The sequence below is a fragment of the Canis aureus genome, chromosome X (assembly GCF_053574225.1).
Source record: "Canis aureus isolate CA01 chromosome X, VMU_Caureus_v.1.0, whole genome shotgun sequence".
In the NCBI taxonomy this organism is placed as follows: Eukaryota; Metazoa; Chordata; class Mammalia; order Carnivora; family Canidae; genus Canis; species Canis aureus.
The window spans coordinates 114,826,119-114,852,088 of NC_135649.1; the positions used below are offsets into that span (position 1 = coordinate 114,826,119).

The 25,970-nt window shown below is 46.5% G+C and overlaps 2 long non-coding RNA genes across 3 annotated transcripts in view; one reads left to right on the top strand and one right to left on the bottom strand.

Annotated features, from left to right (window-relative positions):
• The window catches only part of LOC144307832 (uncharacterized), a 60,043-nt gene extending 52,205 nt beyond the window's left edge, over nt 1-7,838 (bottom strand). For both annotated transcript variants that reach the window (XR_013374530.1, XR_013374531.1), the window contains exon 1: nt 7,531-7,838. This is a non-coding gene — a long non-coding RNA (uncharacterized LOC144307832). The remainder of the gene's footprint in view (nt 1-7,530) is intronic.
• A 3,373-nt stretch (nt 7,839-11,211) lies between these two features.
• Nucleotides 11,212-24,444, top strand: LOC144308135 (uncharacterized). The gene is made up of 2 exons (XR_013374758.1): nt 11,212-11,291; nt 24,041-24,444. It is a non-coding gene; the product is annotated as an uncharacterized LOC144308135 (long non-coding RNA).
• The last annotated feature ends 1,526 nt before the right edge of the window (nt 24,445-25,970 follow it).

Below are 25,970 nucleotides of genomic sequence, written 5' to 3' on the forward strand. Positions count from 1 at the left end.
ATAAAGTGAGTATCGCACTGCATTGATCTCCACTCTAATGGACAGTGTAAATCTTGCAGCCACAGCATTTGGGGCCATGGCTTGTTTATGTGCACCCAGGCTTCTTCAGCTTCAAGGAAAGAACAAAGTAGTCCTGCTCTGTGATGTCTAATATAATGAAAGCGAACTCTTTCAGTCACAGCATAAGAGCTGTCGAAGAGAAAGTTTGATGACAAAATTAGCCACAAACTTGTGGAGGAGTGACAGTTTCCAGAATTTTATTCATTATCGAATCAATTTGGTTATTTTCTATTTCCTGCCAGATTATTTTTCAGATGTCGCTATTCATAAGTATGCAAAAAAGCCACGCCGCCTTTCCAACTCTGCTAAAGTCACTTCTGTATTGTTGTGTTCATCAGAATGTTCAGGAAGGATTCGTTTGGTTCGTACAATAAAAGAGCTCCAAATGGTAATGATTCCCAAACAGTACTTGGTTCGCAAAGAATCCCACACCAGAACATTGAGGGGGCTGCCTTCTGTGGTGGGAACTCAGCTGCACCATGTGTTCTAGCAGAACCCGGTTTCTCCCTGCGAGCCAGTCATTCTCCTTGGCAGCCCAGAGTCTCCTTTCTCTCCCTGTGGGGCTCCTTACACCCGGGGTGGCTTTTGCTTCTATCCCTTCCCACCAGGATTCGAGCAGCACCTCAGTGTGGAGACCCAAAGCAAACAATTACAAAGTCAAATAAGCAAACCCTCAGGTATAGAAAGCCCTTCTCTCCTGTCGGGCTGTACCTACTTCTGGGTGCGCCCCGGCTTAGGAGGCAAGTAGGCTGTGAATGCACGTTCTGGGCACTGGGTGCCCCCCCAGTAGGCTGCAAACCCGTGGGCAGGGGTCACGGTGAGCGCTCCGGCCTGAGATGGGGAATCAAGTCCTTGGGGTGCATGTGGCATTTGAGAGAGTGGAAACACCGGGGGAGGTTTAGGGGTTCCAGCTTCCGATTCCAGATCTGGGGCTAGAAACCCCAGTCTCTGAGCTTCAGTACCGTCTGCTGGAACTGTGAAGTGAGGACCCACGTACTTGTAGAACTTCTCTCAGACTTTCACCCTCATAATTCTGCCCTGAGGGCCTGAGGACGCTGCAGATTCCGATGGCTCAGGTCTGGGGTGGGGCCGGAGCCTGCAGGTCTCCCGAACTCCCAGGGGATGCTGCTGCTGCTGCTGGTCTGGGGACCCCAGGTTGAGGAGCATATTCCGTGGCCAGGCCTGGGAATGAGGTGCTTGGCGTTTAAAAATGTCTTCAAGCTGTCACCGTGAAGTTAGCATCACTCCGTGTAATATGAAAAGAAACTCGGGGGGCGCCTGGGGGGCTCAGCTGTTGAGCTTCTGCCTTCGGCTCAGGTCATGATCCCAGGGTCCTGGGATCGTGTCTCTCATGAATAAATAAATAAACTCTTAAAAAAGAAGAAAAGAGGGATCCGTGGGTGGCGCAGCGGTTTGGCGCCTGCCTTTGGCCCAGGGTGCGATCCTGGAGACCCGGGATCGAGTCCCACGTCGGGCTCCCGGTGCATGGAGCCTGCTTCTCCCTCTGCCTATGTCTCTGCCTCTCTCTCTCTCTGTGACTATCATAAATAAATAAAAATTAAAAAAAAAAGAAGAAAAGAAAGAAGAAAGAAAGAAGAAAGAAAAGAAAGAAAGAAAGAAAGAAAGAAAGAAAGAAAGAAAGAAAGAAAGAAAGAAAAGAAAGAGGAAAGAAAGAAAGAAAGAAAGAAAGAAACAAACAAACAAACTCGGGCTTGGAGAGGGCTTGGAGAGGGCTTGGAGAGGGCTTGGAGAGGGCTTGGAGAGGTCAGAGAGTGTGGGGCATACAGGAAATCTGGTTCCCCAACCAGGGAGGGAAGGGAGCTACAGCAGAGCTGGTCAGCAGCACCTGGGAATGTGCTGGAAACACAAGTAGGTCCCGTCTCAGACCTACTTGATCAGAAAGGCCGGTGGTGCTCCCTGCAATCTGCGGTGCAACAGGTCACCCTTTACTTTTTTTTTTTTTTTAAGATTTATTTATTTATTTATTCATGATAGACATAGAGAGAGAGAGGCAGAGACACCAGAGGAGGGAGAAGCAGGCTCCATGCCAGAGTCCCACGCGGGACTCGATCCTGGGACTCTAGGATCTCGCCCTGGGCCAAAGGCAGGCGCCAAACCACTGAGCCACCCAGGGATCCCCACCCTTTGCTTTTCGGAGTCTGCCCAACGTCCGACTTCGAGGACCACTGAACCAGAGCACTGCTTCTCAGGCCTGATGGGGCGCACGCACCTCCCGGGGCTCCTGTTACGCCGCGGCCTCGATTCCGCAAGCCCAGGGCCCGGCCTGAAGTCGCGCGGTTGCCACAGGCCCCGGGGCCGCCGGTGCTGCTGGGCCAAGGGCCACACTGGGGCCCGCTGGGAACTGGATGCTCTCTCCCTCCAGCGGGAAGGCTTCGTTGAGTTGCCTGCGGGCTTTGTTCTTCACAGGCAGATGGAGGCGCAGGAAGGAGCAGAGAGTGCATTCCTGGGCTCAAGGACCTGCAGAACTGGCTCAAACCAGAAAGCTTTGCATTCCATCTCAAGCTTCTGGGATAAGCACCAGTACAGTAAAGCACCAAAAGACAAGATGGGCAGTTGCTTCGAAGAGAAAATTCTGGTGTTGGGCTCAGCACTGCCCTCAGAGAATGGAGAAATTCCTCCTGCAAAGACCAGGGTTCAGGGCCCCTGGGTGGCTCAGCGGTTGAGCATCTGCCTTGGGCCCAGGGTGTGATCCAGGGGTCCCGGGATGGAGTCCCGCATCCCCTGCAGGGAGCCTGCTTCTCCCTCTGCCGGTGTCTCTGCCTCTCTCTCTGTGTCTCTCATGAATATATAAATAAAAATCTTTAAAAAAATTAAAAAAAGACCTTTCTCCATCACAAGGATAAGGATGCCTTGTTTTAGCTACCCTGGCTGAGCCTCTAATCTTTTTCTAGCCAACACTGGATTTTCCTTCTGAACTCACTTGGTCTGTAAACATCATTTCCTTTGCAACCCCAAGCCCCAAATTTCACAGAACCATGCTATGTCAAATAAGAAAAACCTGCCTTACTATGACCTCGCTGTCTTAAACATTAATCACTGCTTCCCTAGAATTTTTCCTTTGTGCTTTTGGCTGCCCAATGGCTTGTGTCTCTTGAAAATACTGAGAGGTCACAGAGAAGGGAAGAAATCCTTCATTTAAAAAAAAAATTATTTATTTGAGAGAGGAGAGAGAGAGAGAGAAGCATTTGCAGAGGGAGAGGCAGAGGGAGAAGCAGACTCCTCGCTGGGCAGGGAGCCCAATGCAGGACTCGATCCCAGGACCCCAGGATCATGACCTGAGCCAAAGTCAGACGGTCAACCTACTGAGCCACCCGGGCACCCCAATCCCTCATTTTATATTTGGATAGATTTTCTGTGCAAAAACACAGCAGATGCAGTGTGCTCCCCTGCTGGGACGGCGGCAGCTGAAAGCAGTTAGTTGGGCAACACTCCCAACAGCTGGGGTGTCGATGCTCTGTTCCCGAGAAGGGGTCCAGAGAAGTCACCCATACTGCTCATTCCTATGTCGTTGTTTGGCCTTCTCTAGAACACACCATGAGGCTAGGATGTATACGTCTTTGGTTTGGGACGCATACCTAGCACAGTATCTGGCATGGGGAAGGGCCACACATCTTCGTTGAGTACAGTTTTCCAATTTTGAAAAACATTCCATAAGTTCTACTTGACTTCCCTGTGTATTTTCCCTTAGCCGCCAAAACGTATTAGGTTTCATTTCTACGGTGTCGTGTACTTTGAAGCATTTGAAGCTTGTCTGTTATCTCAAGACGTATTTCTAAAGCCATCCCAATCACCTTGATTGATTTTTAGCACCTGTTGTGCGTTTAGAACAGACCTTCTGGGGATCCCTGGGTGGCGTAGCGGTTTGGCGCCTGCCTTTGGCCCAGGGCGCGATCCTGGAGACCCGGGATCGAATCCCATGTCGGGCTCCCGGTGCATGGAGCCTGCTTCTCCCTCTGCCTGTGTCTCTGCCTCTCTCTCTCTCTCTGTGACTATCATAAATAAATTAAAAAAAAAAATTAAAAAAAAAAAAAAAGAACAGACCTTCTGGCTATGATGAAAGTGTTCTAGTATACACTGTCCGGCGTATGCCTTGATGGGCTGTGACTTGGCATCACGGTTGGGTGCCCTGGTACCAAAGGCACAGTCCTTGGTTTAATAGACCGAGGAGGAATGCAGAGCTTGCCTAATCAGGAGCCTGGCCCCTCATGAGGAACGTCAGATGCTAGCTGTATAGGCCGACGGGCCATTTGCCCTGACCACACCGCTTATCCATTCCAGAAGCTCACCAGGTCAGCAGTTTCCTCGACGGTGGCCTGACTGGGAACTGCATGGCCTCGTCCCCTCCTCTAAGGCCTCTGGTTGGGGCATTTCCTTTAAGAGGCCCCTGAGCAGCTGGAGTCTGCCCATGGTACTGGAATGGAAGCAAAATACATCAGCTGACATTCTGTCCTCCGTCCTATCTCGCTTTCTGGCTCAAGGGCATTTTGATTCATTCAGCCTTTACTTTTATTTCCATTTCCAAAGTTTACAAATTCGAGCTTAGGGCTGTTCGGCTATTAGAAGAAAAATCTTTCCTTCCTCTCCAGCTGTCTTCTAAAACGCGATTGTCCAGTGGATGGCAATGGCTTTTCCATCAAAAATAAAAATAAAAATAAAAATAAATATAAAAATAAAAATCACAAGGCAAGGATGTTGCAACCAGCAAGTTATCTCTCATATTGGAAAAGTAGATTTAAAACTCCAGATCTGGGAAGCCCGGGTGGCTCAGTGGTTTAGCGCCTGCCTTTGGCCCAGGGCCTGATCCTGGAGACCCGGGATCGAGTCCCGCATCGGGCTCCCTGCATGGAGCCTGCTTCTCCCTCTGCCTGTGTCTCTGCCTCTCTCTCTATGTCTCTCATGAATAAATGAATAAAATCTTAAAAAAAAAAAAGAGGGTAAGAATTTAAAATAAAATAAAACTCCAGATCTTTGATCTCTTTACAAATTCTTAGCAATATGCTCTAGTCTTGGCAATGAGTATTATAATAGTATTATTATTGAAAACAGCTGTTAAGTTTGCATCTAAGAAATGTTTGCAAAAAACTCAGATCAGGTCAGCAACGTACTCGACAACAGGGTTTTCCTGTGTCCTACTTTCATGTGTTATAATATTTTCGGTTATATAATCTTTTCCCTAGAGAAGGAGGAATAATGTGAATTAAATGTGTCGGATAAATAGATGTGGGTCTTTCTCTTGATAGGAATGCTTAATGCAAAATTCTTTCTAGGAGGCATCCTTGGTAGTTCCTGAATTAGGTTATTGAAAGTTTTCTTTTCTTCTTTTTTTTTTTGGTGAAAGTTTTCTTTTTTAAAACAGTTTTAGTGCTCTGTATTTAACTCTAATCTACAGCCTTCTCCGCATTATTTGAATGCCAGCAATTCTGATGATAAGGGCGTGTCTCATGGAGGCAGCAATAAGAAGGAGCTAGTGGCGGCTCTAAGAGAGGAGCAACCAGTCTTCATTCAGGAAGGCTCCGGCTTTACCATATGAATTAAAAAGAGCAGCACGAACTGCAACATTGATCTGTTGCTGATGGAATAGAAGCAAAAACTCCTCATTTGAAATCTCCCCACATTGTCTCTCTCTGCAGCTTGGAATCCGCAGACTAATTCTGCTTCTATCAGCGAACAGGGATGTAGATTAGCTTCACCGAAGATCACCAAGGGCAATCCCTCCCCCCCACCCCTTCCTTTGAGACAGTGTCTAATTGTTTGAATGTATTCGATCCGTTTGATGGGGGAATTGCCATTACAGTCATAGAAGCTAGTTCCAAATCTCAAGAGTGGAAGAGTATGGATTTATGATTTTTAAAGCTCCAATAAATGTTTCGTGTTGGAGTGCTACATGAAACCATGAAAAAAGAACTTGGGAAAAATATGAAAAATGTATGCTTTGTGCTTCTAGTACATTTCAATACCAGATTTCAGTGTGATATACAGTGGTGGTTGCCATAACAACAGAGCAATCCAGGAGCCGCGATTACGCATATAAGGAAATGGCAGCCAAGGATCCTGCTCTCTGGTCAGAGCCACTGTCTTGTTCATCGCCATCTAGTTCTTTCACCTTGTACATCAATTATCTACATTCGGGCTCTTAAAATTGCTGATCGTCTACCTAAACTTTAGGTTCTGAGCTTTTTCTCTTGAAAAATAGTCCCCGAATATTAGAGCAGAGGAGCGTAAAGTGGGTACGTGTCAGATCCCCTTGTCTCAACAGCTTAAGAAATCGATATAACTGATGACAGGGAGTTGAAGCTACAATATAATTAAGGCAAGGAGGAACCCCTGCAATTTTGGATTAAATAATGGGATGGTGGATATGTACTTACCTAAATGATGAAAGGATTGCTTTGGAATAAAATATCACACGCATGGGCCAGCATAAGAAATATTCCCCTTCCTTCCTTTTTTCTTTTTTTTTTTTTTAAGATTTTATTTATTTATTCATGAGAGACACAGAGAGAGAGGCAGAGACACAGGCAGAGGGAGAAGCAGGCTCCATGCAGGGAGCCCGAGGTGGGACTCGATCCCAAGACTCCAGGATCACGCTCTGGGCCCAAGGCAGGCGCTAAACCGCTGGGCCACCCAGGCGTGCCCCCTTCCTTCCAACAAAATGACTGATGGCACTTCGTATGTTGGCACACCAGAGTGAAAACTTTGCTTATTTATTATTCTAAATGATTAGTAATGAGAAGATCCATTCACATCCAGCTCATGAGAGGCACTGAGTCAAATCTAAACCATGGCACCATCATTTCCCTGAGAGGTTTTAAAACCAACAGTTTTGAGAAAGACAGTGGAGAGCTTTTCCTAGTCAAGTTACTAACTTTCCAAAACTAGCAGTGACAATGCTGCTTTCCACCCTCATGCAATGATGAGACATTTTTGGCATCATGCAGGGGCTCTAACTTGAAGTCTGGAAAAAAAAAAAAAAAGCTGGTGGTGAAAATCCACCTCTCTAATAATAATAACAAGCACTTACGAGTGACAACTCATGCTAGGTACTTTAATGTCATTTCTCAACCTCACAGCAATGCAAAGTAAATATTATTCTCTGTTTCATAAATCAAGGACAAGTGATATTAAGTAACTTCCTCAACATCACAAACCTTTGGCTCCTTTTCTTTCACTCCATGTTTGTGGAATTCAAAGATAAGAGGCCCAAAAGCAGATTCCGGGTTTGTTTTCCTCACCACGATGAACCCACCGTGTAGTTCAGACTCTACTTATGGTAGACACCACATGGTGTGGATATCAAATCCTTCAGGAGAGTTTCCAGCAGCAAAGTTCTGTGGTAAGCTGTGTTGTTTATCCTTTGCTGCCAACAAATTACTCCAAAACAGTGGCTCAAAGCAATCTGCACTTACCACCTCACAGTTTCTGTGGGATGGGAATTTGGGAGCAGCTTACCTGGGGGATTCTGACTCAGGGTGTCTTGAGATTTTGTAGTTAGGACATCAGCAAGGCTGCGGTCATCTGAAGGCTGACGAAGGCCGATGGATCTGCTTCCAAGATGGTGTGCTCACATGGCTGTGGGCAGGAGGCCCCTGTCCCTTGCAGCGTGGGCCTCCCCGTAGGGCTCTTTGAGTGTTCTCACAACATGGCAGCTGGCTTCCCTGAGAATGAGCCATCAAAGAAACAGCAAGGAGAGGCCACACTTCGAGCTCGCAGCCTTGGAAGTCCCGTACCATCACTTTAGTCACATTCTGTTTGTTAGAAGTGAGTCACTAAGTACAGCCCACACTCAAGGGGAGAGGAATTAGACTTAACCTCTTAAGGAAGCAATACCAGAGAATTTGTAGACATATTTTCAAGCTACCCCATAAGCAGACTTTGGATTTCAGAAGATACAGAAGGTCTGGAAATCCAAAAACATAAAAGCACAATCTAATTTCATCTATCTAATGGAGCTAAAAATATGCCCACAGCCAACCTGTCTCCACTAAATGTAATGAGTAATGTCAGTGAAGTTTGCATTCGTCAAAGATCTTGAGTCCCGGACAAAATGCAATATGTCTGAATAGGATTGAGGTGACTTTTCAAATAATATTGTATCTCTAAAATATAATTATATAGTGTAGCATTTATCTAAAAGGGTCAGGCTCACAGTCAGTATCATTATTCATGAAGACTCCAGAAAAAGGCAAATAACTAAAACAGACACATAATATAAAGATAACCTATTAATATTTATAGATATCTCGCCAGCACTTACCATGTGTCCGGATGAATTGTATTATTACCTAAAGTGTCACCTCCTTGCATTCTTAAGCTTAACAGCACCCCCAACCTCTGCCGTATATTTTCCCAATTATGGAAAGTGCCTCATTTAACCTTTGAAATACTCCAAAGCCAGATGTAAGAGGAAAGGAACTGGATATTTGAAAAACTGAAGAATCAAGCTAATAGTATTGGTCCATAATGAGAAGATGAAAGGCACAGAGCTAAAAAATTACCCCAAAACACAAAACAAAGAATAATGGCTGGGATCAGATGCTTATATAATGGCTCAAACCCTAGATCTCTCTGTTTTTATTTATCTTATCTTATTTTTAAAGATTTTATTTCTTTACGTTTGTTTGTTATTTTAAAGAGAGAGAGCGCATGTGAACACCCACCTGGGGGGAAGGCTCACAGTCTTCACAGAGGGAGAGGAAGAGGAGGAGGAAGAGGGAAAGCGGCAAATCCTCCTAATCCCAGATGAGTACTAGCAAGCTGTAGCTGATCCAAAGACCAGTGCATGAAAAAATAGATATTTGTTGTTGCAAGCTCCCGAGAATTGGGGGGTTATTTGTTATGCAGTAATAACTAATGTACATGCTTGGTTACCGCAAAGGTCCTTAACCTGGGGTTCATGAAGATCTAGAGTCAGCAATGGATTTCACTTTCCCTGGGCAATCTCCACGAATATTAATTTTTACCCTCAAGCTTTTTATAAAAATTGAGCAATTTTTAGACCTCGGTAACTAGTATTCATTGTGGTATTTGTGAGCAAAATGAATCAAATCGAAAAAGTTAATTTTGCATGGCTGAAGGTGATAATAAAATGAATTGCTTATAATGATCATGAAATATGTACAAGTGGGAGAGGAAATGTTAATCCAGTTGTACAAAAATTTAAAATCAACAGCAGGTGACTTGGGAAGAAAACAAGAAGGAAAAAATTTGCCTTAAGGCATACCTTTTGCCTTGAGCCTACCTGGCTCCTCCTTACTCCTAGATTGAGGATTTCTGACGAAGGCCGGTAGACAAGGGGTTAAGGGTGGAGCTAAAACCAGTCCTAGCTGCTGTTGAAGTAGCACAGAAAAAAAGACAGTGAGAAAGGAAGCAAACAGAAGATGAGGAAGAGAGAAAGGAAACAGGTTTTTATCAGGCCTTGGAGCTCAACCATTAACACTAGAATTTTATCCTTTGGCTAGTATAGAAGTTGATTTTAATCAGGTTTACTTATCCTAATTTTCAAAGCATTTTTCATATTTTTATCATTCTCTGAGTCTTTAATAGTATTTCAAGATGGATCTGATGTGAAACCCCACTGTTTGCGCAGCAGTAACTAAAAACATTCTGACTCCATAGAATTGAAATTATTTTTAGAATGCTGAAAATTCCCCTGGTGCAACAGAGATAATGATAATCATAATATTTGCAAAAGGAAGTGTTTGGTTGGGTTGTATGTAAGAGACACACACACACACACACACACACACACACACACGCTGGACCAGAAAAAATTCACTAAGATCCAGGAGGACACAGATTTATCTGCACGCCCCCTCCGCCCCGCCCCCATAAATCTACACAAAGAGTCTTTCTTCTTGCAATGGATCTTCTAATGTCAGTAGAGTCTTCATTAAGATTTTTCGGGCTACTGATGAAAGATACAGAAATGATTAATAAATCTAGATTCATTTTATAAAGCTTTGTAGATGAGATTTAGAAAGAAAATGTGAATCTTATTCAAACAGGCAAGGATTGTTCGTCAGAAGAATAAAGCCTTTTCAACAACTTGCTGGTGGCTTGTTTTACACTTTATTCAAAGTTTTATTTTCATAATAGGCAGAAACTTTTATCATTGTGGTAGTGTAGAAATAATTTTATTTCCTTTAAAATCTCCTATATTCCTGGCAAAGTGTTAGCATTATTGAAATCATCACATACAAATTTCTTTCTCAACCTGAAAGTACAACTCTTGCTTCATATGGGGAAAAATAACTACTAAAAATTGTTTCTGTGTGTAATAGATCGCTTTAAACATTTTTAAAAAAGAATCTACTTCTTTTTTTATTTGAGAGAGAGAGAGAGAGAGAGAGGGACAGGGAGCATGAACAGGGAGGAGGGGCAGAGGGAGACGGAGAGCCAGACTCCTCACTGAGCAGGAAGCCCAACGTGGGGCTGGATCCCAGGACCCCGGCATTGTGGCCTGAGCCAAAGGCAGATGCTTAGCCAACTGAGCCACCCAGGCGCCCCTGTAATAGATTGCTTTGAACTATGGTTCTAACATAGCTATTTCCTTTGGAAATGTTGGAACAATGAGAGAAAGAGATATGGCGAATATGAGCGTGTATTAAAATATATGCACAACCATGCAACACCATAGGTGGATTCAACAAAAGAGGATGGAGAAGGTTCTAGTAGAATGCATTATCCAGTTACCTACTCCTGTTCCTTGAAGTGGATTGCCCAGGAAACTAATGAAGCTTAAAGGCTCCACAGCACACCTGGGCCCCTTTCAAGGCAACGTTTCCACATGCTCATACGTTTTGATAAAATTTGCAAAAGTAATGTATTTCACCCATAATTCGTTAAGTCTCTTTCCACTAGGACACCCCGTCTTTGTATTGGGTGGCACTGGAGATGGCCATGGCATTTTTGAAATCTGACTCAGAAAAAAAAAATCTGACTAGGAGAGAGTGGGTTTAGTGGGAAATATTTGTAATTATACCTAAGTTATTATTAGTCATCCTGATGTAGGAATGGCTTTCAGGAATACTTCCATCTTCTCCCGGGATGACTCATCTGGAACCATGACATTTAGGCCCAGAAGCAAAGAATATTAATGTGTGCGATCAATCATGCCTAGAAGCACCAGAAGTATGGGGTAGTGGAGGAGAAAGCAAGTTTGAAATACAGAAAGCCAGAAGCTGGTCTGTGGAAAAACTTCCAATCAGGAGGTGAGTCAAATTAGAAGATTTAGTTCTCAGTAACTTCAAGTCAAAATGGAAGTTCTCTCTCATTAGGAGCAGACCGTGATAGTTCAGTGTAGACAATTTTAATCTCATTGGGATCCCTGGGTGGCTCAGCGGTTTAGCGCCTGCCTCTGGCCCCGGGTGTGATCTTGGAGTCCCGGGATCAAGTCCCACACGGGGCTCCCCGCATGGAGCCTGCTTCTCCCTCTGCCTATGTCTCTGCCTCTCTCTCTGTGTGTCTCTCATGAATAAATTTTTTAAAAAATATTTAAAAAATAATAATCTCATGATACAGTGAAATTATATGTGTGTATGAAACATGTCAGATGATATTTATTTTCAAATATATGAAATATATTTTCACTACATATAATATGCATTTCATATATATCATCTCACTCTATGAGTAAAAAAACTATATATGAAATCAATAGATGTATCATGTATATGATACATATTTGAAATCAGTAGAAATTACGAGGATACAGAGAAAAGAATGACAATTAAAGGATCCTTTTAGATCATAATGAAAAAATCAATCATATATGAAGAGCAAGAAAGAAATTGTAAACAGGAGCAATGAATAGGCACTTGGGTTGTTTGCTAATTTAGTTCATTAAAAAAGTGAATCATATAAACACAGATGAAGAAAATTAAATTTCTTGCCAATTTGATAAGGAATACTGATATTGACAATAATTATCACAAAAATAGTATAGCACTAAACAAGGCCGTCAGTGACATATTGTTTGAGGAGAGTCACCAGTTCAAAGAACATTTAAGATTAGTTGCTGTGTGGGATCCCTGGGTGGCTCAGCGGTTTGGCGCCTGCCTTTGGCCCAGGGTGCGATCCTGGAGTCCCGGGATCGAGTCCCGCGTCAGGCTCCTGGCATGGAGCCTGCTTCTCCCTCCTCCTGTATCTCTGCCTCTCTTTCTCTCTATGTCTATCATAAATAAATAAATAAATCTTAAAAAAAAAAAAAAAAAAAAGATTAGTTGCTGTGTAAGGAAACTTGAAATGCCCTGAAATCTGAGAGCTCATACATGCAAGAAACCTGATAGGCTTTCCAAGCCTGGCAATGGATTCTAAAAGTTTACGTGACATTTTTGACAAAGAACGTCATTTTGACTTGAAAATGAATTGGTAAGCTGGAAATCAATTTCTATGCTATCAATAATTTTTAAAAAATCAATCATGCTAGATAGAGGAAAGCCTTTGAATTCCTGTGCCAGAAAACATTTATAAAAGCATTATCGGAGCACCCGGGTGACTTGGTTGGTTAAGTGTCAGGTCATGATCTCAGGGTCCTGGGATTGAGCCCCACATCGGGCTCCACGGTCAGCAGGGAGTCTGCTTCTCCCCATCGCTCTGCCCCTGGTCCTCTCTCTCTCAAATAAATAAATAAATAAATAAATAAATAAATAAAATCTTTTTTTAAAAAAGCCTTGTCATCTAAAAAGTCGATCAAAGAAAATGCAGCTGAAAAATGTAGGAAAAAAATATTATAGGGGTGTGCCAGGGAGTTAATGAAGATATGTGACTCTTCCAGATTTTGTGATGCTTTTGGTATTTGCAAGCTTTTTCATATTTGTAATGTGTTGCAATCTTTTTTCTCATTCTAAATATGTATTTCAATTTTTTTACTTAATTTTGAATTTATAATGTAGTGTTCTTTTTTTCTAAAAAAGGGCCCTCAAAATCGTGTCTTAGGCACAAAATCTGGTTCCACTCCTACCTGCCCAGCAGGCACAAGTAGGCACGAGTGTATATATGTGCATGCACGTGAACACACAAGTGCACGTGTGCTACTCTCACCATTGCTACTTCAGCACATTTTTGGCAACAAGTCTGGCTACCCACTGCAGACACCAGACTTCTGGGATCCCCTCTGATCCCAACGGCGTTCTAGTGCACTGAGCCCTCCATACAGGACAGGAGAGAACCCAAGGAGCCATTGCCACCCTGGAAAGACCACTGTGAGCCAAGTTGGATTTGACCCAAAGGATCTCTAGGGAAGCCTCCTTGTTTTCAATCATGGGCACCTCAGGAGTTCTGAACTGTTTCTGGAGTGTCTAGGGAAGTTAAGTTTGTTCAGCTCCCAAGAGCACCCAAGGGGCTGCAGAATTCTCCATGGATTCTCTAACAACCTCCCCCTCCCAGCATCTTCTGGGTTTTTGAAGACAGCCCCAGTGCGGAGACTCCTCCGAATAACTGCAGGTCCCTGACTCTAGAGAGTGAGTAACTGCTCAGCACCTGGGGAACAGCATTTCCACGGGCAATTAGGGGATCAGGTTAGTGGTTGCTTTGCAACAAGCTGGTGCAACTCCCAGGTCATCCAAGGGCTGGCTTCTAAGATGCTTGTATGTATGAAATGCAACTCGAAGTAGTGAAGCAGCTCTGCGAACACTTGGTATTTGGTCATGCACCATGCAGGACCCTAGGAAGGGGAGACGGTGATCAGGCCCTGAGACATCCACCCCAGTGGCCCTGGTGACTGAGCCAAGTTGAAGGCACGTGATAGGCACACCACCAATGGAGGCCTGAGCGCATTCTGCAGGGACGTGTGATTCAGCTCTCAGCTCTCTCTCCCCGTCTACACAGGCCACACACATCTTGCCCCGCTTATAAGTGTTTCCCCTGAAACCCAATCAGACGTGGATAAGTTACAGTTTGGCTGAAGATTTGGGGTGACGAGGAGCTACCCGAACTACGACCCACTGAATTCCTCTGAAAACACGCTGTGGGGATGTTTTCCTTCAAAAATCTCCTTCCAAAAAAAAAAAAAAAAACCTCCACCTTCTTCTGAGCTCAGCCCCAAGCAGCCTGGGTCCCTCTGCTCCCTCTCTACTATGCGCTGCGAGTTTTAGCCAGACACTCAGGCCTGAGGATCCTCTTCCGGCCCGTGAGCTTCATAAAGCTTCTTTTCAACTTCTCAATTAAAGCGGTCTCTCCCCACATAGAAATTCTGGTACCAGCTGCTAAGACGATAACTGTTTCTCCATATGGCTTCCTAGATAAAATAGGAAAGAACGCTGCTCTTTTCCCACAGATGTGATGATTGATAGCGGTCTGTCTGGGCAACATATATCATCACAGTTCTCTGAATGGGATCTTTACTTTCATAAATCAACCTAAGACTTCACTTTTGTATTTTTCTCTATACAGGCCCATAAAGGGAATTTGAAATATTCATAAAATTTGAAAGAAAAATGAATCAACATCATTTCACCACTCGCATTACGCACCGTTCGCATTTTTACGAATTTTCTCCCAGATTTTCCGTCTGTGGAACGAAAGGTTTTGTCTCTTTGTTTTTCAAGCCTAATTCTAACCACTCTGTGTATACATGTCTATGCAGTGCTTTTTTATTTATTTATTTTTAAGATTTTATTTATTTGTTTGAGAGAGAGAGAGAGCAAGAGAAAGCACTAGTGGGGGTGGGGAGGTTGGGAGGAGAAGGAGACGCAGACTCCCCACTGAGCAGGGAGCCTGATGCGAGGCTCGATGCAGGACTCGATCCCAGGACCTCGGGACCATAACCTGAGCCGAAGGCAGACGCTTAACCGACTGAGCCACCCAGGGCCCCTATGCGGTGCTTTCTAAACGTAGATCCTACAAATTTTCCTTGCTCCCACATAGACCGCCTACATATTTAAATGCTTGCATGACAGGCCCTAGAGTACATAGTCCCTACCGACTTACGGTATTAGTTTTCTGTTGCTGCTGCGACAAATCAACACAAACAGAACAGCTTACGACAACACGGATTTATTCTCTGACAACTCAGGAGGTCAGCAGTCCGACATGGCTCTCCCGGAGCTGAAGGCCAGGTATTGCAAGGCTGTGGTCCTTCTGGAGGTTCCAGAAAGATTTCCTTGCCCTCTGCAACTTCCAAAAGCCACCTGAGCTCCTCAGCTTCTGGGCCTTCCTCCATCTTCCAAGCAAGCAACATTGCCTCCCACCATGCCTGTCTTCCACTTCTGCTTTTAAGGACACCCATGATTGTAGTGGGCCCCTCAATAATCTCCCTGATTAGCAATCTTAATTCCACCTGGGACCTTAGTCCAGCCAACCGCCACCCCCCTCTGCCATGTAAGGTGACACATTCACAGGTCCCAGGAACTAGGACGTAGATCTCTCTCTCTCTCTCTCTCTCTTTTTTTTTTTTAAATTTTTTTTAGGACGTAGATCTCTTAGGGTGGCCATTATTCTTCCCACCATACTTACCTATTTCTTATTATTAGACTTTCAGGTTGTTTCTCATGTTTTACTGTGATATATCACACTGAAGCAAATGTCATTGTTCAGTTTACTTTTTCCTTATTTGGTAAGCCAGTCTTTTCTAGCTACAAACCTTTTGTCTTTTTTTTTTTTTTTAAAGATTTTATTTATTTATTTATTTATTTATTTATTTATTTATTTATTTACTTACTTATTTATTTTTTATTCAAGAGAGACACACAGAGAGAGGCAGAGACACAGGCAGAGGGAGAAGCAGGCTCCTCGCAGGGAGCCCGATGCGGGACTCAATCCCAAGACCCCAGTATCATGCCCCGAGCCAAAGACAGATGCCCAACCGCTGAGCCACCCGGGCACCCCCAAATCTTTCCTCTTAAGAGGAAGAATTATAGAGGGTAAGGATACTTCGAGGAGGTATACTGGGTGCTGCTGGCCTGGAAGCAGGATGTAGTACTTGGCACAAATAATACTGAGTTTCTAGTCCACACTCCACCAGCATTAACTAAGTCATTTTAGTTACCTAATCTATCTGAAAATTTTCGCTACCTGCAAAATGGGAAATAACACTTATCCAGGCATTATTTTTCCTATAAGGATGGTATTTATTTATTCATGAGAGATACAGAGAGAAGCAGAGACACAGGCATGAGGGAGAAGCAGGTTCCCTGCAGGGAACCCAGAGTGAGACTCGATCCTGGGACCCCAGGGTCACACCCTGAGCCGAAGGCAGACACCCAACTGCTTAGCCACCCAGGCACCCCCTATCCAGGCATCATTACGGGGTCAGATGAGACGACGTAAACTCTGGAGCCACTGTGTTACTAGTGGTCACAATGGAGATGATTGTGATTAGGATAATCAGTGTAACACTGGAAAGGGGATCAGATAGCGCACCCCTCTCATAATTTCTAATATTCCTAGTGATGATACAGTTGACACCTCAAGTCATTTATCTTCTCAGGATGGTGAAAGAAAAGTCAGAAAAGTAATTTGGTTAAGAATCACATTGAGAGGCGCCCGGGTGGCTCAGTGGTTGAGCGCCTGCCTTCGGCCCAGAGCGTGATCCTGAAGTCCCGGGATCGAGTCCCACGTCGGGCTCGCCGCGGAAAGCCTGCTTCTCCCTCTGCCTGTGTCTCTGCCTCTCTCTCGGTGTCTCTCATGAATAAATAAATAAAATCTTTTTTTTTTTTTTTTAAAGGAATCACAGTGAGAGGAATGCCTGGGTGGCTCAGAGGTTCAGTGTCTGCTTTCAGCTCAGGGCATGATCTGGGAGTCCTGGGATCGAGTCCTGCATTGGGCTCCCTGCTCCTCGGGGAGTCTGCTTCTCTCCATGCCTCTTTCTCTGCATGTATCATGAATAAATAAATGGAAAAAATTTTTTTAAAAAGAATCACATTGGGGGCAGCCCCGGTGGCGCAGCGGTTTAGCGCCGCCTGCAGCCCGGGGTGTGATCCTGGAGACCCGGGATCGAGTCCCATGTCGGGCTCCCTGCATGGAGCCTGCTTCTCCCTCTGCCTGTGTCTCTGCCTCTCTCTCTCTCTCTCTCTGTCTCTCTCATAAATAAATAAATAAAAATCTTAAAAAAAAAAAAAAAGAATCACATTGAGAAAGAACACTTTTTTGAAATTATAATTATTTCTTCACAGGATGCTTTGCCTCCTCCCTTACTCCTGCAGCCCCCCAGCCTCCATGCACTCTGCCATGGCACCAGGCAGGCTTTTACTGCATGGCCTTCCTGCTTCCTACTACATTTTCCAGAAATATGCTGCCCCACACATCCACTTGTCTCCCCTCTTCCCCTTCAGCTCTTTGCTCAAACATCTCTGCAAACATCACCTCTGTGGACTGTCCTCGATAAAATCACACTATCGCTGTGACCACCAGTGCTCCCTACCCCCTTCCCTTCTTTCCTCTTTCCCTGTATCACCACTGGAATAGAAATTTTACACAAGCAGGGATTTCAGCCCTATTTTCTGCATTGTGCCCAGTGCCTAGTGTCTAGCATATATTATGGACTCAATAATTTTGTTAAACGATCAAACAGATTTTAATGCAGCCCAAGCATTCTATTCATTGGGTGGTGAAAAAAATCGACCCAAAGACTCTTTTTAGTAGTAATTTTCCCTGTTCAGACATACCCTTCACATATAATTTGGACAGCAACAGGCCCTGGGTGAAAAGCGAACAAGAGAGAGGGTATATATATTGAAAGAGCAAATGTCTAAGATGGCTGTTGCCTTTACCCTGATTCTTCTTCTTCTTCTTCTTCTTCTTCTTCTTCTTCTTCTTCTTCTTCTTCTTCTTCTTCTTCTTCTTTTAAAGATTCTTATTTATTTACTTTAGAGCAGGAGCAAGAGAGAGAGAGAGAGCATGAATGGAGGCAGGGGCAGAGGGAGAAGGAAAAGCAGATTCCTTGCTGAGCAGGGAGCCCGACTTGGGGCTCGATCCCAGGCCCCTAAGATCAGGACCTGAGCCGAAGGCAGATGCTTGGCCGACTGAGCCACCCAGGTGCCTCGCCTTTACTCTGCTTCTAAAAAGTGAGATATATGGGATAAATATATATATTTTTTTAATTTTTTAATTTTATTTTTTTATGATAGTCACACAGAGAGAGAGAGGCAGAGACACAGGCAGAGGGAGAAGCAGGCTCCATGCACCGGGAGCCCGATGTGGGACTTGATCCCAGGACTCCAGGATTGCGCCCTGGGCCAAAGGCAGGCGCTAAACCGCTGCACCACCCAGGGATCCCTATTTTTTTTTTTTTAAGTGAGGTATAAACAGTCATGTTGTATAGTTTACAGCGACTGGATTTGGAGTCAGAGCCAGGGATAAATGAAAGAAGACATAAATGAAATCTTCCGCATAAAGATGAATCCAGGTGGATGCGCCACTCGGGCCTGCAAGGTTGTCCTTGTGGCCTTCGGCTCAGAGCTGTCATCACCATGAAGCCCACCTCGATTTAATTTTGAAAAGCAGAAATCAAGAGAAGTTGGTAGTCGCTCCGCTGGTTCAGAGGAAGTGGATGGAGACGGAGACTTGATACAACTTGGGGAAGCTTGTGTCAGGGACTGATGCCACACTGAGTGCAGTAACTGTATGCGTCTTCATGAACTTCCCATGACGGACCCTCAGTTGTCCCTCACACCAAGCCATAGGGACCCAGCACCGCCCCACTCTGCTCGGACACGCAGTGGTCTTACCCTGGCGTACTTGTAGCTCTTGTCCAACTCTGCTCCCCTGCTCGGGACAAGATCAGAGCTGCTAGCACCCAGCTTCCTGGCGGCTCGCTCCGCTTCCCCTTCCTGCCGGTGCCTCTACTCCAGCCCCATGTTATTGCTCTCAAAGCAAGTTTTCCAAACATCGAGACAGATAAAGATCTGAGGACCATAACTCTTGTATGCTCCTTAAGGACAATTTCTTTCTTGTCTTGGATCCCGTAGCCCTAACAATGAAACTGTGCCAAGAATCTCTTTCAAAAGTAAAGCCAAGATCTATCCCTGAGTGACTAGCAGCAGATAAACGGCTTTCAGCTTAATCCTAACAAGAATGAGCAAATGGACACCGATACTTGGCTTAGCGTTTCATTAACATAATCCCTTTCCTGCGCGGTGATATTCTTCTGTGACTTGTGTGTGTGTGTGTGTGTGTGTGTGTGACTGCGGGGATGGGGGGGGATATATTTATTCTTCTGGGACATCAGACTTTTAGTGTTGGGGGTATTTAAGGACTTTTGGAAAATCGTGTGAATGTCCAAGCGAAAGAAATCATATGTCATGCTTAGCTTTGTTGTGAGCACCCGTGCCCTGGATGGTTTTTCGCTCACAAGGATCATCTCCTTCAACCCAAATGGAAGCCAACTGCCAGGGGAATGTGGTGGGGGGCACTTTCAGCTCAGGCCTATTTCAGGCACCTCGATCTCACATACCAACTCACTACTGGCATTAGGGTGAGAGTAGGCACAAAGGGTCAACTCAAGGTTGATGGCAGCTCAGGACACCTGATTTGGGCCTGGGTTAATTACTGGTGGGGAGAAGTTGGCCAGTTCCAAAACAGTCCTCAAATTAAATGTGACTCTATATGTTGGGCAGCTTGCGTGGAGCCCAGTATATGGAACTGGGTGGGAATCCGGCTCACAACTGTCCAGTTTAAAGATTCTAGATGTGAGGGTGTCTGGGTGGCTCCATGGGTTAAGTGTCTACCTTCGGCTCAGACCATGATCTCAGGGTCCTGGGATAGAGCCCCTCATCCGGTTCTCTGCTGAGCGGGGAGTCTGCTTCTTTCTTTCCCTCTGCCCTTCCCCCAGCTCATGCTCTCTTTCTCTCTTGCTCACTCTCTTAAATAAATAAGTAAAAAAAAATTTTTTTAAGAATATATATAAAAAATAAAGATTCTAGATGTGAGACTCCTTCGGCAGATCCAAACCAAGGCAGGTGAGACCAGGGATCATGTATGGGACTGCCAATTATTATTTCCCTTTGAGGATGGAATGTAGAAGACTCACAACTCCAGATATTTGGAACATGGGTTTAATTCCTCTCTAAATGACGCAATTTGCTTGAAGGGAGGATGAGTGGAAGTGAATGATTCCAAGAAACGCCAAACGCCAAGAATTCTCCATAGATTACTGATGAATTCTTGGAAACTCTAGAAAATTTATTTTATGTTGACAACTAAGGAGAGAACGCTTCTTAATTCAAGGCCTACACCTCTCCTTGGGTTCCTGGTAAGTGGGCCAAGCTGTATGGTGTAAAAAGGATGGTTGAGGTAGTAAAGGGTTCACAGGAAGTAAAAATCATCCACATAGATTCTGAGAGGAGAAACTGAGTTGGGCATGTTTCCAGGGAGTATGGGCTACAGAGAGATGGAGAAATCCCGAAAGCTATGAAGAATAAGATACAATGAATAAGAAACATAAAATAGGTGAAGAATTACTCTTCCCTTCTCCACTTAGCGTCACTTCTATTGGCCCCTCATTAAGAAGCAGCAAATCTCAGTTATCAGCATTTTCTGGAAGATGAACATTTTTTCCCTTGAAATTCTTTTATGTTATCCAAAAGTCCCCAGGAAAGAAAAATGATATGCTTTCATGGGCTTCATATTCAAGAATTCAGAAAGCCCGCTAAAAATATTTCCAGATTTCAGAGCTTCCACTAACATTCCAGATTTATCTCTGACATCCAAGGCCAAAACTTTTTTTTTGTATATTTTTTTTATTGGAGTCCAATTTGCCAACATAGAGCATAACACCCAGTGCTCATCCCGTCAAGTGCCCCCCTCAGTGCCCGTCCCCCCGTCCCCCCGCCCACCTCCCTTTCCACTACCCCTTGTTTGTTTCCCAGAGTTAGGTGTCTCTCATGCAAGGCCAAAACGTTTACGTATAGAAAAAGTTACAGGAGTTGCCCAGCAATTGACAATTTTTAAGAGATCACATTTACTCCGCTTCTTTTATTATAAGGACATGGGATGAATTTACTGCAAGGCTGTGTGCGGGATGGTGCTGGAAAGTCAACACTGTCTGGAGAACAAAGCTCAGGGGTGTCCCCCGATCTGCAAAGGGACAAGCCCCCCCCCCCCATGGTGGACGTTGCCAGTAAAAAGAATCCTTGTTGGTCCACACTGGCTGGTCCAATCCTGGAGCCTTGCGTATCTTGTCGGCACAAATACCATTTGCAGCAATTAGCATGGGTGCTGCGGACTGGGGATCCCCCAGCTGGCCCTATTGGCACCCCAAACTCGGGCTTTCCTGCAACTGTCCAAACTCATCCAGTCTCATTCCTGGCCTTAAGGACCCTGATACGATGGAAGGTTTGGGAGCTTTTCGTTTCTTTCCACCGTCCCTGCCTTATGGCCTGGCTGTCATTTGGGGGAACTGGAAGTGGCAGGACTGGGGCCCTTTCTCAAAATGAATTTCAAATTGTGGCCCAAAACCCACAGAGGACCTTAACAAAACTCATTTTTAAAACAGAAATAAAAAAAAAAAAAAATTCTAGCAAATTCTTATAGCATCTGCCCCAAGGAAGCAAGGGCTTAGATCCCTATGTCCCACGTCTTGCTCGAGATGTCCACTCTGGGTCAGTTGTTTGCCATGTGACCTCGGATGTCGGACAGATTCAAGGAAAGTTCGAAGCTGCAGTTTGTCGGGGTTTTCGGTATTGCCAGGGTGCGAGCCATGCTTTGCCCGGCCCTGTCCATCTCCAAGAAGGGACCACAAGACCCCTCCAGAGACTATGGGTGTCTGTCTCTAGACCGTCAGGTTAAGGGGGGCAGGAGTTCGGGCTTCTCCTGCAGGCCTTCAGGGGTGGCGGTGCCCGCATGTGGTGGGGACCCGCGAAAGCAACGGCTACTTTCTGCAGAATTTCCATTTGAACTCATGCTCTTACTCCCTGCCTTCCGGGGAGCAGCAGCACCAGGATCACCCAGGAGCTGGCTTCGCCCCACCTCTAGAGCCTGCAATCCTGGGGGGCGCTGGGCCAGCCGGGTCTTCTCAAGCCCTTCCAGGCCATGTGCTTGAGAACCGGCAGCCTGAGGGAAGCAGCTCTGCAACCGCCTCTCTGTGGCTCCTGCAGGACCCGGGCCTCACCCCCGCAGGTGAGGAGCGCGCCCCGAGCGGGCTTCGGGCTGCAGCGCCCACTTCCCGGCCGCGCACCTCGGACCTTCTCGGCCGCTTCGCACTTGCCCCTGTGGCTCCTTAAGCCTCCCATCACCCACCTTAATTTTCCCTCCTCCATGGGACCCCCGCGTGGCTCAGCGGCTGAGTGGCTGCCTTCGGCCCAGGGCGTCATCCTGGAGTCCTGGGATCGAGTCCTGCCCCGGGCTCCCTGCGTGGAGCCTGCTGCTCCCTCTGCCTGGGTCTCTGCCTCTCTCTATATATATCTCTCATGAATAAATAAATAAAATCTTAAAAAGAAAAAAATTCCCCCCTCCCACTTCTGTAGAGAGGTTCTCCCTTCATTTTCTTTCTTCTTTCTTTCTTTCTTTTCTTTCTTTCTTTCTTTCTTTCTTTCTTTCTTTCTTTTTCTTTCTTTCTTTCTTCTTTCCTTCTTTTCTAGATTTTATTAATTTATTCATGAGAGAGGCAGAGACCCAGGCAGAGGGAGAAGCAGGCTCCCCGCGGGAGGGGGGTCAATGGGGGACTCGATCCCAGGACCCAGGGATCACGCCCTGGGCGGAAGGTCCAGGCTCAACCGCTGAGCCACCCAGCCGTCCTGCTCACTTTCTTTATGATATAAACCGCACCCCGATGTTGACTTTTGGGGGGAGCGAGGCACTCCCCCGCACTCCCTCTCCACAAGAGGGGGCGCAAGCCAGCAGGGCCCACGGCCGCGGAGCTGGTGCTGGCTCCCAGCCGGTGTAGGGGGCCCCATCCCTGAGTGACAGGGTGCTCCGGCGTTTGGCCTTGGGGTTTCGAGAACAAAGACAAGAGGAGAGCTCGGGAACTGCTCACTGCCCTGGCTTCCCCGTCACGGAGGGCTGGAGAGAAGGTTCTGACAGGTAAGGCGTTGACCGGAGAATGAGCTTTCACCTGTAATAACCGTCCTGCGTCTTGCCTTGGGAAGCCAGCCCGCCCGGAGGCAGGTGAACCAGGTCACTGTTCTGCTGAACTTTTTTTTTTTAAGATCTTATTTATTTATTCATGAAAGACACACAGGGAGAGGCAGAGACACAGGCGGAGGGAGAAGCAGGCTCCCTGCGGGGGACTCGATCCCAGGACCCCAGGATCACGCCCTGGGCCAAAGGCAGATGCTCAACCCGGGAGCCACCCTGGCATCCTTCTGCTAAACTTTTCAGTGCAAAAGCAGCTCTCCCGTCGGAGAACAGACTTGCAGACCTTTGCAGAAGCTGTGACCCGGGGGATCCCTGGGTGGCTCAGTGGTTTGGTGCCTGCCTTTGGCCTGGGGGGTGATCCTGGAGTCCTGGGATCGAGTCCCGCATCGGGCCCCCCGCAGGGAGTCTGCCTCTCCCTCCGCCTGTGTCTCTGCCTCTCCCTGTGTGTCTATCATGAATAAATAAATAAAATCTTAAAAAAAAAAAAAAAAGAAGAAGAAGAAGCTGTGACCCGTCAGCGAGTCCCCGGCAGCCCCTCCCCGCCCCGCCAGGCCCCGCAGGTGCGCACCAGGCCGCGCCGCCCGAATCCTACCCTCCTGCCTCTGCACCCGGCAGGACTGCAGCCTTGTCCCCCGACGGCGGCGACATCAGGCCATCCCCTCCTTCCCCCCGAGGCCGGGTCCTCCGCAGCCTGAGCCCCCGGTGCCCCCCAGCGCCGCCTGGTCCCCGCACCCTTGCGGCCTTGCCGCCCTGGCTCCTGTAGCGCTGTCGCCCGGCCCTGCGGGGCCCTTTCCACCTGCACCTGCCGCGGCCCCGGGCGCTCCCTCCCACGACCACAGGCCGCGTGCCCCCCTCCCGTTGCTTCCAGGGGTGCTTAAACCTCGACCCCTCAGAGAACCTTTCCCATTTTGTCCGAATTGGCGGTTCATGAGCCCTTCTCTCCCAACAGGTGATGCGTCTTTGCGACCTATTTCTTCTTCTTCTTCAGGACAACATCGATCGGAGCCTCCAAGCCCCTGACGACAGCAGGTGCCCAGTGACTACTTACTGGCTCCCTTAGCCAGTGGTTCAAATGGTCTCGGCCGCGAGTTTGGAACCGGATGGAAAAGAGCGGCAATCCCAGTCCAGGGGAGGCCAAGGAGTGTGGGGGAGCCCAGGAGTGTGGGGGAGCCGTCACAGGTGCGAAGAGCCCATGGCACCCAGCGCTGCGACCCGCAGAGGCAGAGAAATTCGGAGGGAAGGGGCTGCTGCGGCCCCGTGGGAACGAACGGAGCCACAAATGCAAGCCACCTATGACAATTTCCATTCCTAGTGGCCACATTAAAAAAAAAAAAAAAAAAAAGGTTAAAAGAAGATGGTGAGGTTAGTTTTAATAATGCCCTTTTTCTTTAAGCCAATATATGCAAAATATTGTCATTTCGACCTAGGATCTGTAGAAATTAGTGACGAATTTGGTATTCTTTGGTTTACTTATTTCTTTTGTATGAAGTCTTTGGAATCTGGTATGAATTTTATGCTTCCTGCCCATCTCTGGCCACATTCCAAGTGCTCAGGAGCTACAGGGTGGCCTGGCTGCCCCTCCCGAGAGCAGCGAGTAGTGCGGAAGGAGGCCAGCCCTGCCTCTAGGCCTCAGGGCAGGGAGAGGAAGCCAGGTCCCCCCGACAGGCCAGGCCCAGAGGCTTGTGAGGAGAGCAAGCCAGACGACAAGACTGCCACCGACCAGCCAGGAGCTCGGTCCCCTGTCCTCACCCTCCACCCCACCCCAGGAGCAGCAGCTTGTCCAGAGGGAGGGGGAAGGGCACATAGGTGGTGACCAGGGAGCGGTGTCTCCCCAACCGAAGGGGTAGGGCCGAGGTTCCCGGGGTTCAAGACAAACACAACAAAGCAAGCTATTCTAATGAACTGACCCACTGGAAGCTGATTTATTTGCTACCACTGACTTTCATTACCTGTATGATGGGGTCCGAACTTCCAGGTATTGCAGATAAAGGAACAGACCAGCAAGTTGTGGGGGGCCATTCATCTTAGCTTCATGACAGGGCAAAAGGGAAAAACAGACAAGTTCCTCCTCTTCAATAAACACAGCCCCCACAAATCCAATCCGAAGCAGTAAGTGAAGGTCTTCCTGTGGTACAACTGGTAATTATTTGAGTATCAGAAGCAACACAAAAGCCAAAGGTCCTCAGACCCCAAACCTGAACCTGTTATACGGACAGACGGAGCAAGAGCATTCAACTCTTTGAATACAGAATTTTCTGGAAGATGCAGGGGAAAAGCCTGAGCTAATACCTCCAAACGGAAGCAGCGATTTTTCAGGGAGATGTTCTCGATCTATCGCAAAATAAACAGCATTAAGGTCATTTAAGTAAAACACTGTAAGCTTAGGGTCTTCATATTCCTGTTTCTTTCTTGACCTGCAGCAATACTATGTGGGAGGACGGGGAGAGTCAGAGACAGCCGGGAGCAAACACACCAGCCTGTCACCAGCTCAGAAGGCAGTGAATGTCCAGTGAACACACCTGGGATCTGGGGACTGACCGTGGGGGTAAGGGGCCCCCCCGATCAAAAACCCTTTCTAGGTCCAAGGATAGACAGGTACTGCTTGGCCCTGTAGTGTAACTATAATAATAAAACCCTTGACCTGCTCAATTCCTTGGCTTTCTAGATTTACTCGGGCCAGACAAATTCTTAGACAAAGGCAAAATGAAATACATACAAGTTGACCATTTACGTTGCTTTTATTATTTAAGAAAATTCAACCGGCAGCTGCAAGGGCACTGTCCTAGGCCCTGGCTAATCCTCTTGCATTGCTGCTGAGGACTACAAAACCACTTCGCTAAAGAGTTTCCAAAGCATGAAATGGGGGCGCCTGGGTGGCT